This window comes from Eschrichtius robustus, chromosome 17, assembly GCF_028021215.1.
Source record: "Eschrichtius robustus isolate mEscRob2 chromosome 17, mEscRob2.pri, whole genome shotgun sequence".
Lineage (NCBI taxonomy): Eukaryota > Metazoa > Chordata > Mammalia > Artiodactyla > Eschrichtiidae > Eschrichtius > Eschrichtius robustus.
Genome location: NC_090840.1, coordinates 1,742,770 through 1,758,124, shown reverse-complemented (window position 1 = coordinate 1,758,124; position 15,355 = coordinate 1,742,770). Strand labels below are relative to the sequence as shown.

At 39.1% G+C, this 15,355-nt stretch overlaps 1 protein-coding gene across 1 annotated transcript in view; it reads right to left on the bottom strand.

Moving 5' to 3' along the window:
- Positions 1-15,355, bottom strand: part of SNTG1 (syntrophin gamma 1) — a 331,005-nt gene that overhangs the window by 183,191 nt on the left and 132,459 nt on the right. The gene's annotated exons all lie outside the window — the stretch shown is intronic.

Here is a 15,355-nt window from a genome sequence, read left to right as displayed (position 1 = left end):
AAAAATAAGAAAGAAAGGAATCCAAACATGAATGTTATCCTTTCACAAAAGTTAACACAGACTGAATCACAGACCTAAACATAATCACAATCTTACATAAAAATTCTAGGAGAAAACCTGTATGACTTTGGGTTTGGCAATGAGCTTTTAAAAGGAACACCAAAAGCATGGTCCATAAAAGAAAAAATTTGATGTTAGGACATATTAAAATTGAAAACTTCTGCTTTGCAGAAGATACTGTTAGGAGGATGAAAAAAGTCACAGATTGGAAGAAAATATTTGCAAAATATCTATCTGATAGGGACTTGTTTCCAAAATATGCAAAGAACTCAACACTCAGCAAGAAAACAACCAGCCTAATTTAAAAAATGCCAAAATATTTGAGCAAACACCTCAACAAAGAATATACAGCTAGCAAGAAAGCTCTAGAAAAAGTGCTCAACAAAATTTATTAGAGGATTGCAGGTTAAAAGATGAGATAATATTACACACCTTTTAAAATGGCTAAAACCAAAAACGTTGACAGTATCAAATGCTGGGGAGGATTCTCATCACTAAGAATTCTCATTCCTTGCTGGTGGGAATTCAAAAGAGAGTTCGGGGGTCTCTTACAAAGCTAACACGGTGCAGGAATTGCACTCCTAGGTATTTACTCAACTAATTTTAAAATTTATGTTTACGCAAAAGCTGCACGCAAATGTTCATAGCAGCTTTATTCATAACTGCCAAAAACTGAAGTGACCAGGATGCTGTTTATTCATAGAATGAACAACAAATAAACAAATGAACAAATAAATAGAAATGAGCTATCCAGCTCCAAAAAGACATGGAGAAAACTCAAATGGATATCACTAAGCAAAAGAAGCCAGTCTGAAAAGGATATATACTCTGATCCCATCTGTAAGACGTTCTGAAAAGGCAAAACTAAAGGACAGGGAAATGACTAGTGGTTGCCAGGAGTTCGGGCAGAGGGAAGAGGCTGAATGGATGAGGCACAGGGATTTATAGGGCGAGGAGACCATTCTTCATGATACAGCAATAATGGACACATGACACTGTGCATTTGTCAAACCCCATAGAACTTCAGAGAAAAAGCAGTCCACCTTCACGTATGCACATTAGGAAGCTAGGGGGCCCAAAGCAAACTGTGACAAGTAATCTAACTGCATTACAGGTGTGCGTCAGCCCCTTACCGAGGGGGGTGGGAAAACGCGCTGCCTGAGCGACTTTGGAAACGAGCGGCGTCTTGAGAGACACAGGCTACGGGCTGAGACCCTCCTTGATGAAGCTGTCCCACGCGAGGGTGTAGTGACAATCCTGGCACTGCTATGCATGCACACTGGAATTAAACAAGCACCTTGGGGGGGGGGGACCAGCTTCTCACTGTGGGGTGGGAATTTACAGACACAAGCAGGGGGACGGCTAGAACAGTCCATGGGCAAGGAGGACAGCGGGGAGGTATCAGTATGAACCCATGTTTAGCTTAATATGGATAGAGGTGGTTACATATAGAAATACTCATAGGTAAGTGAATCTACAAAGGTTATTGTCTGTCTTTTTAAAAATAGCTCTTCAGGGCTATAATTCATATACCTTAACACCAGCCACTTAAAGTGTACAATTTAGATGCTTTTAGTAGATTCACAGTTATGCATCCGTCATCACAATCAATTTTAGAACATTTGTATTCAATATTCCAAAATGTACCTAGAACCCCTCACTCCTGACTCCCCCCCATTCTAACCTTAGGCATTTAATCTATGTTCTATCTCTATGGATTTGCCTATTATGGACATTTCACATAAATGAAATTATACAGTATGTAGTCCTTTGTGTCTGTCTTCTAACTACGATGTTTTTAAGGTTCATCCATGTTGTAGCATGTATCAATACTTCGTTTCTTAAATTGTCAGATAACATTCCACTGTATGGGTATACCACAGTTTATTTATCCCTCCCTCCACATTTAGGGTGTTCATAGGATTTGGCTATTAAGAATCATGCTGCTATGAACATCTGTGGACAAGTTTCTGTGTGGACACGCGTGCTCATTTTTCCCGAGCATATACCAAGGAGTGAAAACTGGGACTGCCAGGCTGTACCAGTGCAGCTGGACATTCTACGTTCTCACCAGCATTGTCCGAGGATCCCAGCTTCTCCACATCTTCAGGACCACTTGTTCTTATCTGTCTTTTTGATTATAAACATCCTAGTGGATATAAAGTGTACCTCATTGTGGTCTTGATATACATTTCCTTGATGGCTAATGATGTTGAGCATTTCTTCATTTCCTTATTGGCCAATTATACATCTTCTTTGTAATAAAAACATCTATTCAAGTCCTTTGCTCATTTCTTATTGCCCATTTTATTAATGAGTTATAAGTTTCCCATTGATCCTTGAAAGATATTTTTGGCATACATAGAAATCTGGGTTAATAGTTCTTTCTCTTCGGCAGTTGAAAAATACCGTGCCACTTATTTCCAGTTTCCATTGTTTCTGGGGAAAACTCTACTATCATTTGAATGGTTTTTCCCCTATTCCTAAAGTATTATTGTTTCTTGCTGCTTTTAAGTTTTTCCTTTGTCTTTAGTTTTCATGATTTGACTATGATGTGTCTTAACACAGGTTTCTTGGGTTTATCCTTTTGAGATCTGCCCCACTTCTTTAGGTTTATGTCAGTTGCAAAATTTGGGGAGTTTTCAGGCATTATTTCTTCAAGCACTGTTTGAGCTCTGACCTCTTTCTCTTTTCCTGGGACTCTGATGATATAAACGTTGGATCTTTCATTATAGTCTCATGGGTCCCTTATTTTTTTCAGACCAATTTTTTTCTTTAGTTCAGAAAGGGTAATTTTTATTGTTCTGTCTTCTAGTTAATTGGTTCTTTCCTCTGTCCTCTCCATGCTGCTCTTGAGCCCATCCACTGAGTTTTTATTTCAGTTGAGTTTTCAGTTCTACAATTTCCAGTTGCTTTTTGCTGAGACTTTCTATTTTCTCATTTGTTTCAATCCTGTTTGTAACAGACATGAAACCATTTTATGACAGCTACTTCCCAATCCTTGTTAGATAATTGTAACACCTGTGACATTTCAAGGTTGGCATCTGTTGATTGTCTTTCCTTATTCGAGGTGAGAATTTCCTTGTTACTGCTGGTCTAGGTGGGAAAGTTCCAGCTGCTCCAGGCCTCTGCTGACAGGAGCCTGGGTGGGAAGTGCAGGGCTGTCTGGCCACTGCTCTCTGAGAGGCCTCCGCCGTGGTCTCATCATCAACGTGCTGCGGTAAATCCCGACTTTCCACGAGGCCTCCTACGGTACTTCTCCAGGGCAGGGTGGAGGAGACAACATATTTCTAAACAGCAGATTTCTCTATCTGTGGTACAAAACAACTGATGAAGTCAGTTCCAAGGGAGAAAAATAATAAATATACCAATGACAAAAGTGACAGTTTTTTTTTTTAAAATAAATTTATTTATTTATTTATTTATTTATTTTTGGCTGTGTTAGGTCTTCGTTTCTGTGTGAGGGCTTTCTCTAGTTGTGGCAAGCGGGGGCCACTCTTCATCGCGGTGTGCGGGCCTCTCACTGTCGCGGCCTCTCTTGTTGAGGGGCACAGGCTCCAGACGCGCAGGCTCAGTAGTTGTGGCTCACGGGCTTAGTTGCCCCGCGACATGTGGGATCTTCCCAGACCAGGGCTCGAACCCGTGTCCCCTGCATTGGCAGGCAGATTCTCAACCACTGCGCCACCAGGGAAGCCCAAAAATGACAGTTTTGACCAAAACTTTCACTATTTAATCTATTATGCTAAACATGTAGGATAGTATTTACATAAATAATATAGGCCTTCTTTTCACTTTATTATCTATTTCATTTCACCTAGTTTGTATGAGTCTTCATTTCCAGAACAATGCAAATTTTAGTCTATCAATCTATGTTTAATTTCATTGAAGTATTACAAATTTAATTAAAATAATTTATATGAAGCAATATAACCTTCATAAACCTATAAACTTTAGAATATCCTTAGGCTTCTTTTCACTAATACCATGTTAAGAGCACTTTGGTTTGAAGCAATAATAATTAAACTCCTTTGCATCTAAAAAGGACTGACTCACAGAATGATTCTTTTGAGGTGAGAAGTCTTGTTTTCTAATATTATACAGAAAGATTACTTATCCAGTTTAAATTGCTCATCCAGGATAATCATTAGAGGCAAAGTGAATTAGAGAAAGGGACAAATATCCAGATCAGTGGTCCATCAGTTATTTTAGGAAACAACTATGACCTCACGTGGGGTTATAGAACTGAGAGGAATACAAGTTAGAAATGGTCAGAAAGCAGAAAGCGGGAAGAAGGGACCCAGGCTTTATTTTTCCCTTCTACAATCTTCTACGGTAACGCGGTCACATTCAACGCTGTCACAGCCAATTCTGTAAATTAGATGTTCTCTCCTTCTCACTCACAGGAACCGAGATTCAGAGAAGGAAGTTAACTCACACAGGGTCACAAAGCTAGCAAATGGCCAGGCTGAGATGACAAGCCAGGTCTGTCTGATTTTAGAGCCAACAGATTTTCCACCGTAACACACACACACACACACACACACACAACTAACCTTGGTTCTGACACTCCTTTGAGTCATTCTTTCTCTAGGATAACACACAACAAAATGATGAATAAAATAAGGCACACAAACAAAAAATAATGTCAAAGTGTAACCAGGGCAATAAGAAGAAAAAAACTTCACGGTTGTCAGAAAGGAAGACTAATTGTGTCCTGATAGGTGAGAAGGTTCCACCCAAACTGTGACCTGATGGCATCCACCACGGGCCCAGGGCTGGAGGGACCAGGGAGGGGAGCAGTGGCTCGTGGTGTGTGCAAGAAGGAACATTTCCACCGCTATTTGCCCGTTTTGAATTTGGCTCCGGATGAAAGATTTAAAAGCTAATTCTCCTGAGAATTTGTAAACATGAATTGGTCTACATGTGGGTTTGAGATGAGATTCAGTCTACCTGTGTGGTCTCGAATCCCCAGTGGAGACTGTAGTTTAAAGAATACCTGGGTCGCCAGTATCCTCAGGTACCTTGAAAAAGCAAATGAAAATGAAAATTCTGTCTTTGTAACACATTGTAGAGCCAAACCCAAGAAATTCCCACAGAGCACCAAAGGACGTGAACTCAGGGTGAAAATTCGCAGAGCACAACGAGTGAGTCAGGAGAACAGCAAACAGACAAACAAGGAACAAGTGGCAGATTAGGTTCTGTAGAGACTGCAGATCCTAGAATTCCAGACGCACCATGTAAGTAGGAGTTTTAGAATGATGAATAGAACAGGAGGAGATATCAAACGTACGATAGTGATATCAAATATTATGCATCAAATATAAAATGGGACAGACTAGAACTTCTAGAAGCAAAAAAAGTTTCCAGAATCAGAACTTCAATACATAGTTTAAGCAACAGACTAAATCTAACCAGAGAGAGAGTTCCTGAACTGAAAGGAAAGCAGAGGGAGTTGCCGTCTGGCCTCCAAGGCCAGACCATCAGGCGCAGAGTGTGAACAACAGAAGAGAGTGAAGACTCAGGGGCTGACGTAACGCCCACCTACAGATCAGGACCGGACAGAAGAACAGAGACAGGGAGATAAGCAGAAGTTTCTTAAATGATTGATGACTGCTCTGAATTGAAGAAATGCATAAATCCTCAGATTCAAGAATCCCTGACTCCCGTGCCAAGTAAATAAAAATAAATCTTCATAGTTGCATCACAGTGAAACTGCAGGTCACCACAGGTGGGGATTCCTAAATATCCAACGCTCCTGAAAGAAGGGTCAGGCTCCCTACAAAGAAAGCGTTAAGTAGACAGATGGTAGACTTTCCAAAACTCTACCTCAACCTGACAGTTGGGGGAACAATGTATAATAAAATAAAGCAAAATGTCAATCTTCTTACAAGATAAAGAAAGAAAAACCACCAAACAAAACATTTTAAATATCTATCTACCAATTATCTACATACATATATTCAACATAGGCAGGTAGATAATATTCTGTACATATACATATACACAAACACACACACAATGTGAGATAGATAGATAGATAGATAGATAGATACATGATAGATAGAGCGAGCTTAGGGAAAGATTTATATTATTTATATGTAGTAAACAAACTTAAAATTAAGAAGACTAGAAACACAAAATGCAAAACAGCTTTTTGTTTTTTGTTTTTTTTTTTTAATGGAAAGAAGAAAGGGCATCAGTGAGGGCAGGGGAGGCTTCAGAGTGAAGGGTAACTTTTCCTTCTTAAACTGGTGATGGGCACATGGGTGACCATATCCTTCTTGTTCTGTGAGTTCAAATTATATGTTATAAAAATTCATTTCTATAAATATGTAAGTGGAACAATCTGGCCTAGAGCTGGTCTAATGTCAACACCCGTGCTCTGTCTGTTGACGTGGACGCACCGTCACTTGGCAGGCGGGGCTGGTCTCGTGTACGTCAGTCCTTAATCCTCACCTGTGACAACGCACATCACCTTTCCTACGAGAATGCATTCCTTTCTTGGATAATTCGGTAGTAGAGAGATTACCAAAGAGTGAGCAACAATCCAGAAGACCACCTCTGTGCATATAAGTTGTAAGTATTAAGATTAGTAAAGGAAAAATGATTTTATTGCGTGAGTTATTTGAAAATGCTAAACATAAAATAATAGGGATTTAAAAATATACTATTAATAAGGGACACACCCAGATTGGTGACTGTAGGCTGATCCAAGTTGGCAGATAAACTACATTTCAAACCAAATAAATTAGCAATCTGGATTGAGGAGCCATGGTTATCAAGGCGGCAAAATCTATTATGTGTATGTCCAATGTATGACAACCATAATAGGATTTATAAATTAGAAGACTAACTCAGTATGTATTATGGTGATGACTTGTTATTCTGTCTATTCAGGCATTTCATTCACTATTTCAAAAAAAGTGTTTGTTATTCTTCTTACATACTTTTATTTCAGTAATTGTGCATGTAATCATTATAATATATTCAGGCATACAATTGGATGTTTCTTACAAAGACTCAGTGGCAAAAAAATTCAAAAGTAATATAATAAAGAAATGATATTTTTGTTCTAAAAATGAAAGATTTAAGACTTGTCAATAAATTTGCTTTATATGTAAGAAGCAAATCTTTTGTTAAAGTTGTTTTGAGGGTAAAATAAAACTTACGGTGCAGGATAGATAAACGCCTTTAAAAATCTGCATTTTACAAAGCATGTTAAGCATAATGTCCTTAATATCCTTTATATACATTGTATACCTAACGACAATCTTGTGAGAAAAATTAGCTCAGTTTACAAAGTGTACTTCTCCCATTTCTTTACCATTATTGTTCTTGGGGTAAATATGATCATTCATTTTCTTTTTCATTTGGAAGATTCTTCAACTAATAACACCAGACTGTCTACTGCATCTGGTCTGTGTGTCACCATCCCAGGAGCTGCCAGCATCATGACCTCGTTGTTGTCAGGGCACCACTGCTGTTGCCGGTGACCTATCACAACTGCTGCCACTGAGGGACCATCCCCATGTGGCCAACACCAGGGGTCTGGAGACAACATCTTTACTGGCACTAGTCTTCCTTCCAGGACCTCCTCATCTACTGCAGCTTAAGCCCTGGGAAATCTAGGAGCATCAGTGGCCCCAGTGGGGACTGCTGACTGTTGGAAAAAACAAACACCACACGAGGAACAGGCGAGAAGGGTTCCAGCACTGTCTTGTGAAGTTAGCAACTTCTCTGACAACAACAGAGAAAGCACCCTAGGTTCAAGGTCATCCTTCGTTCATCCTTCTTTTATAAAATCACAGCGAGCTAGACCACAGTGACCTACCTATAACTTTTTTTTTTTTTTTTTAATTTTTAGAAGTATCCATACCCTCTCCTTTCCTAATCTTATTAGCAGCATTTTTGGAATGGCTGTCTCCAAAACAGAACAGGTTAAAAGGAGAAGCAGACACATAAAATACCCTTCATTGCTTCATTCATAAATATAAAATCAAATGTAAAAAACATCAGGATTAAGCCGATAGCTTCTGTTTTAATTTTACTTACTAATGACCCCTTTTACCTCTAAAACTGATTGGGGAAAAATCAAATATATTTACTTAGAATAGATCAAATTTTATTGCATGTTCTGATAGGTACTTGTTGGCATTGAGATTTCTTTTTTAAATTTGAAAAATACATATAATGTGTATGTTGTGCGTGTGTGCGTGTGTGTTTGTGTTCACAGATTCTGATTTCTGTATTAAATGGCTCTTTGATGGGAAAAAAGAGAAAAAAAGTCTGAGGATACACACACCATCCATCTTAGAGGACCTGGTGAGAATCCACCCCAGTGAGCACACAGCATACTGTAGCTGCAATCTCTCTCCTGATCAAATTTTCCACAGATAATGAACCTCACCCCCGACTTCTCTGCATCCCCTCCCGTCCCATTCCAACCCATCACATGTGAGTGAACACTGACTCTTACCGCAAAAGGCAGATATTAGCTTCTCTTAACATTGCCTTCAGGAAATTATGGCTTCACGTGTGGGATTACTAACTGCATGTTTTCTCCCACAAGGAAAACTAAAGGAAGTTGCTTAACTTTGTTGATTCTAAATCCTAAGGACGCTCATTAGAACTCTATTAATTATATTGACGCTATATATCTGGTAGTTCTGCCATATTTAGACTTTAATCTCCAAGATTTTCTTATCTTTTACTGGCAACACCTTTGAAACTGGTGTCTCTGTGATGAAATATGCGGCCATCTCATATTGATTTTAGTCTCATTGGACTTCTAAAAATATTTTGCCAACATTTAAATCGAGCCTTGGCTAAATTTGATGTTCCTTCAGGGCAGCATTGAAAGAGATAATATCCCGGGGACAGACACAGCTTCCTGTGACTTAGGGGGCGGGTCATTCAGGAGACGGACAGGGACCGAACATTCAATCTCTGAGCACAAGGGAAGGTGATTTCTTCCTCTTATAGTAACTGAAGCTTTCACATTTCTACCTGATGGACAATTGCTCTGTATCATTCTGATATATGTAACATATGCGTATATATATATGTAATATATATATGCAATATATCTTTTCCAAAAAAAAAAAGGAGAAAGAAAGAAGGAAAGGAAGGAAGGAAGGAAGGGAAGGAAAGAAAGGAAGAGAAGGAAAGAAAGGAAGGGAGAAAGAAATTGACCCCTACTCTTTTATTAACTAAAAGAAAGAAAGGGCAACCCCATGGGAACAATTTAATCAGCCTTGACAGCCAGAACCATGATTCAGGATAATTTAAATGGTCTGTGACAAAAGAATAGTTAACAGTCTGCAGAATGTGCATTTTCTTTAGTTAGCAGGAGCCTGTTGACTTAGGACCCGGTGTGACTCCACAGGATGTTAGTGAGAAGTGTGGTGGAAGCTCAAGTTTAGCATTATTCACCCCAACAAAACACTCCGAAATAAGTCTGTTAATAAGCTACAAACTAGATCTACCTGCTAAGCCGCTACAGATGTCTAGGGAATCCAGGGAGCTGCCTGTATGACACTTGCTGTAGTTTTCTTCTGAAATCATACATGACAACACTGTTAAGGTGATGTCTTCAATGTTATTGCACAATCAATGATAAACTTTAAAACTTCCTGCTTTATGATAAAATTGTTCTGTCAAATTCAATTTAACATCACCTACTGCAAAGGGGACAACAGGCCCAAATGGAGTCCCTTGTGCTAAGCCCACGTCACCAGACACTTAACCCTTAACCTAAGTGCAGTTTCAGTCTCTCCCAGGACTATCGCATGGTTTAACCACTCAACCTGGAATCCCCTGCTCAGGGCTGGAGAGCAATCCTGCCCCACAGACCCCTAAAACTCCCCTTAGGAGGGTGGCCTTCCCTGAAACAAAGCATTCTTTGTTAATAACTTCCTTTTTCTTCCCCCATTCCACCTTTAAAAACCTTTCCCCTTCTGCAGCTCAGTGGAGCGCCTTTCTATTTGCCAGATGGGGTGCCACCCAATTCATGAACTTTCGAATGAAGCCCATCAGCTCTTTAAAAGTGCTCCTCTGGTTTTCGCTGTTTATCAGGTTTGGTGCCCGCGCAGGAGCAGAGGAGGCTCTGAAGGCTTTGGGGACGATGACGAGCACAGACGCGGTCCCGGAGGTGCCTTCGCGCTCACTGTCTTCACCACGTTTCTGAGAGCTCTCGGCTCCGAACTCGGTGTCTGATCCGCCTTCCCGTCCAGGGCTCAGCGGGCCAGCTTGAGCAGGCAGAGGGCGCCATCCAGAACCCCAGCCCCCGGCCCTGGGTTCAGCCTGCGTTTCCCAGTCGTCTGGAACCCCTTTCTCCAGGTCCCCTCCCCAGTCCCCACTTACTGGGCTCTGATGGTTCACTGCTGGGAATTGCTGGTGGTGTGTTAAGGTGCATGAGCTTGTTTGTCTTGTTTTGTGTAGATAAAGGCTATGGCTAATGGGGATCTTGGAAGCCAAAAAAAAGCCACAAAAATTGGTGGGTACGAGTCAAGAATTTTAAGAGCTGTGAGAACGCCTGCCACCAAAGCCTCCTGTGTTAGGATAAGACTCCTCTGCTAGAATAATGGGTCAGAACAGGTTAGACTGATGCTAGGTCACCCGCCAACCTCAAGAAAATTTCTGTGTGACGAAGTACACAGTAAACCATCACACAATCTCCAGCCCAGCAGCACATCCCTTTCAAGTATTGGTTTGGCTCCAAGGGAACTGAAGGCTTAGCTTAAAAAAGGTAAAATAAACCGACAAACAAATAAATAAATAGTAAAGATGGGAACCTTAAAATCCAAACACTTAAGAGACCGTTGTAGGGTTATTATTTGGCCTAATTCAAACATTGTTGCGTGTCAGGAACAGGAAGTCTGGAGGAGAGGGAGAGAGATGGGGCAACAGCTTGCCAGTGGAGCAGTCAGAACACACAGCATTTACCAATTAAACTCACAGTCTTGCATGGGCACAACTCATGGTGCCACAAAACAATGACAATAGTAACATCCAAAATCACTGATCACAGATTACCGTAAAATATAATAATAGCGAAAACATTTGAAATATTGCAAGTACTACCAGACTGTGACACAGAGACACAAAGTGAGCAACTACTGTTAAAAAAAGGTACTAACAGACTTGCTCGACACACGGTTGCCATAAAACTTCAATTTGTACAAAATACAATACCTGTGAAGTGCAATAAAGCAAAGTGCAGCAAAATGAGGTATACATGTAGCTTCATTAAAAAAAAATTCATTGCAAAACACTAATAAAATTTTAAGAACATAAGAGGTACCCCCCGCCCAAAAAGAGAGAAAGACTATGAGGCTGACCTAACCCTGGTGACCCCTCTCTCCTCCTTTGCTGGAGCGCAGTACTTGCTCTACTAACCTGTCTGAATTGTCTTTTCCCTCTGAAGAGAAGACTCCACCATAAACAAAGCCAAGTCAGTGGCCTTACAAACACCGTATCTACCCTCAAAGGGGGACCCCCATTTGGGCCCCTCCCAAAGCTGACAGGGCTCTGTGGGCTTTCTGGGAGACTGCTGCATTATTTCCTGAAACAACTATGAAAAACAGAAATTAAAATTTAAAAAGAAAACCGTCTAATGCCTTGTAAAGGATTTATGGGTGGATCAACCTATGATGTCATTTAAGTTGCAACCAAATTCCTTGAGGAATTAAAGGCAACTGTCCTCATCTTACAAATCTTTGCAAATCTAAAACTGCCGCTAAAGAGGCAATTCAAAATTTACCTATTCCTTTTTACCAATTCCCAAACTTCCCCTATTTATCTTAAAAGGCTTGTAACTTGCATTCTTTCTCTGTGCCTCTAAGATGTAAATTTTAAAGTACAAACTTCAGAGAGGTAATGCTTATCTGAAAAAAAAATCAAAAGCGGGAAAGGTCATTTGAAACTTAGTTTTAGACATCTGTGCAGGTAGCCTTTACTTATTCCATCTTCCAGAAAAGCCACTTAGATCCAACTTCTTTTGTAACTAGTAAAACAGAATCTATGAGGTCTCAGTTTATGTCTGTCTCTATGTTTATGTGGGTATATGTATATGTATCTTATGTGATATTTTCCTACCACTGATGGTACTGCAAAAGATAATTAGTAAAAAGGCTCTATTTAATTGGCTTAAATAAAACAAAGTTCCTATATAAATGAAATTCTCAGAAATATAACAGAAACTAACCCGAATGAATTTCAGATTCACGTGATATGGGAAAATATAAAAGCTAGTGCAAGGCTGTTGGTTTAACTGAAATAAGCACGTCTTTAGAGTTATCAGCATTAAATAAAACTTTTATTCTACCTGAATTTACTAACCAAATTAATTCATGTTATCTCTATTACAAAAATTGTCAGCCAGAAAAATAACTCAGAATAATGACTGACATTGTCCAATGTCTAATGAAGTGTTTCTGGGTAGTCCTTGTAAGAATAATTTAAATAAATAGATGTACATAGGATGAAAACTTTTTAATTTCCCTAAGTGTTTTTGATAACCTGAAACCTTAAAGTTTTGCTAAGTTAAGTGATAAGTTAAATTCTTTGAATATCCAGATCATTTCCAAACAAGATAAAATACTGAAACACTAATTATTGAAGACAGGTTTATCTACTTCCACTTCCTTTTACAGAAAAACTAAAGATATTTGGGTTTATTAATAAACAAGTCCCGTGCCATGCTGAGAAGTTTACTATGAGAAAACACGCATTTCTAGAAATTATAAAAAATAGTTACAGATTTACAGATTTATAAAAAATATTTACAAGCCACACAATGCTAATGTAAAAGACAGTTCACAATTGTTTACTTATTTATTTTCACTAAAAATTAAAGCTTTTTAGGGTTAAAATTTCTAATATATGGAGTTAAAACTACTAGAAATTACAAGAGAAACAACTCTGGATGCAAGGAAAATAGATGTGTTTTGGGGTAAAAAATGATATGGATATGGAGATTCATTTTTGTTAGGGAAAAAGAAAGTAATTTTCTCCTAAAATAAAGCTGGTTGTTTCAAAATGCAAAAGAGGAAAAGGACAAACAATGGACACAGAAATTTGAAAAGAGAGAGAGACAGAGAGAGAGGGAGAGTATTTTTTATGGTCAAGTTAGCTAAAAATTGAATTGTTATCTTTATAAATGTTTTTAAATTAAGCTTTAATACCAACAGTGTACTTATGTAACACTAAAACTTAGTTTTCTTTTATATGATAAAATGACAAAGTTTCCTTGGACAATTGATCTGTTCTTGATAAGATATTCTGAAAGATTTTTCTTTACCATTTAGGTAATCCACTTAGAAAGCAAAACTTTTGTATTTTATCAAAATGATTTCCTGTGTTTCATGTTATCTTTATCATCTGGTCTTTGATTACTTAAGTAAACCAAGTCTTCTCAATATTAAAAGAGTTGTTTTGCTCAGAACAATGTAACCGTCTATATATGCCTTTGAAATCTTTTGTCACTTAATTAAATGTATCATTAAATATTGTTTCATACTTATCTGTGATTCTATTTAGTCAAGTGTCCAAACCATTTGATATTTTTGACAAACTTCCCCAAATTAAGATTCTAAATAATGTCTTTTTCACCTGGACATAACTTTGGGATGTTCCAGAGGGCCCCTGGAACATCTCAAAAGATTTGTTCTCTCTCCTCATGAAAGGGGGGACGTTAGGCTAATTAGGCTTATTTGACAGGTTATATGGGAAATACTGCCAAATAAAAAGTAATACTGAGCTTTCTTTATGCTGTGCTTGTATGGGTATATAAGTGTTCCTGAATTGTATAAAATTCCTATAAATCTGATATGTCCTGGTATAATGTTATCAGTCATAATTCTATTTATTATCTTAAAATGTTGTATGTTACAAAAAATAACCACATTCCCTTGCCAATTCCATTACAATGAACTCTCATCAGATTTTTACTAATGAGTAGTTTTGAATCCTTTGTCATTTACAGTTATTGTTTTACTCTAATGTTTTTTCAAAAGTGTTCCTGCAAAAGTACTTCATCTTCAAGGAGATTCCAGGAAAGGACTTTTAACAAGTACAGGTTTCTGTACTTGTCAGAATGCTAGAGACCCCATGGTTTGTTAACCCCTCTCTCTGGCTAACAATCCCAAACTTGGGGAAATTTGCATCTAAGCTCCGCCTAGGCAAAGAAAACACACAAGGCAAGAGAAACACTGTTGCATGGTCTATTCACCCTTAAGACTTTACTTGCCTCCACCGCTGGCACCTTTCCAGTCCTGAGCCACAGGTTCGGATGGGAATTACCAGGAAGCATTCATGATTCAGGGTTTGCTTCCTTTGGTAGGGCTGTCCCTCCCTGGTTAGGAGTAAATGTAAATGAGGCTCCGATTAGGAACCTCTCATTAATTCTTGAAAGTACTGCAGAATCCACTATTAAAACAACAGCTGCCCAGCAAAGATCCTTCGACTCTCTGGCCAAAGTTGTTTTTGATAAGAGGACAGCCCTTGATTAGCTTTTAGCTTGAGCCGGGAGGTGTCTGTGCCGTGGCCAATACCGCCTGCTACACCTGGATTAACACTTCTGGGGAAGTTGACACTCACGTACATAAGATCAAGCAACTTGGCTTAAAAAGGTGACTCCTTCAGTGGGATCTTTCTATGACTTATTTGACTTCAATTGGTTTGGGTCTTGACCATGACTCCAAAGTACACTACAAATACTGGGGATTATCTTGCTTATAACAATCATAGTAGTTTCCCTGGTGAATTGTGTTTTCCCAAGAGCTTTAAATCCAAGTTCTCGGCCACTAACCACCAAGTAAATGATCTCCCTAATACAAGAACTCCACAAAAGGAACAACGAGAATGACCAACTTAGATATTGTGAACCCGAAGCCGTGAATGTCCCAGGGATTAAACAAAACAGCATGCCCTGTCGATACCACACAGAGGATCAGATAAAACCACGAGAGCTTCAGAGTAGTAGCTGAGAGGGGCGCTCACGCCTTACATTTTGATCACATCTCTCAGAGAAGCTGAGAGTCTGAGCAAAAGGGGAAAATTGTTAAAAAAGAGACAACAGGCCCAAGATGGAATCACTTGTGCTAGGACCATGTCACCAGACTGAAACTTAATACTTAACCTAATGGAAGTTTCAGCCTCTCCCAGTACTGTCACCTTTAACCAGTCAACCTGGAATTCCCTGGTCAGCGCTAGTGAGTAAACCTCCTGCCCTCACAGACCCCATCTATTCCCCTTAGGAGGACAACCTCCACGGAAACAAGACATTCTTTGGGAA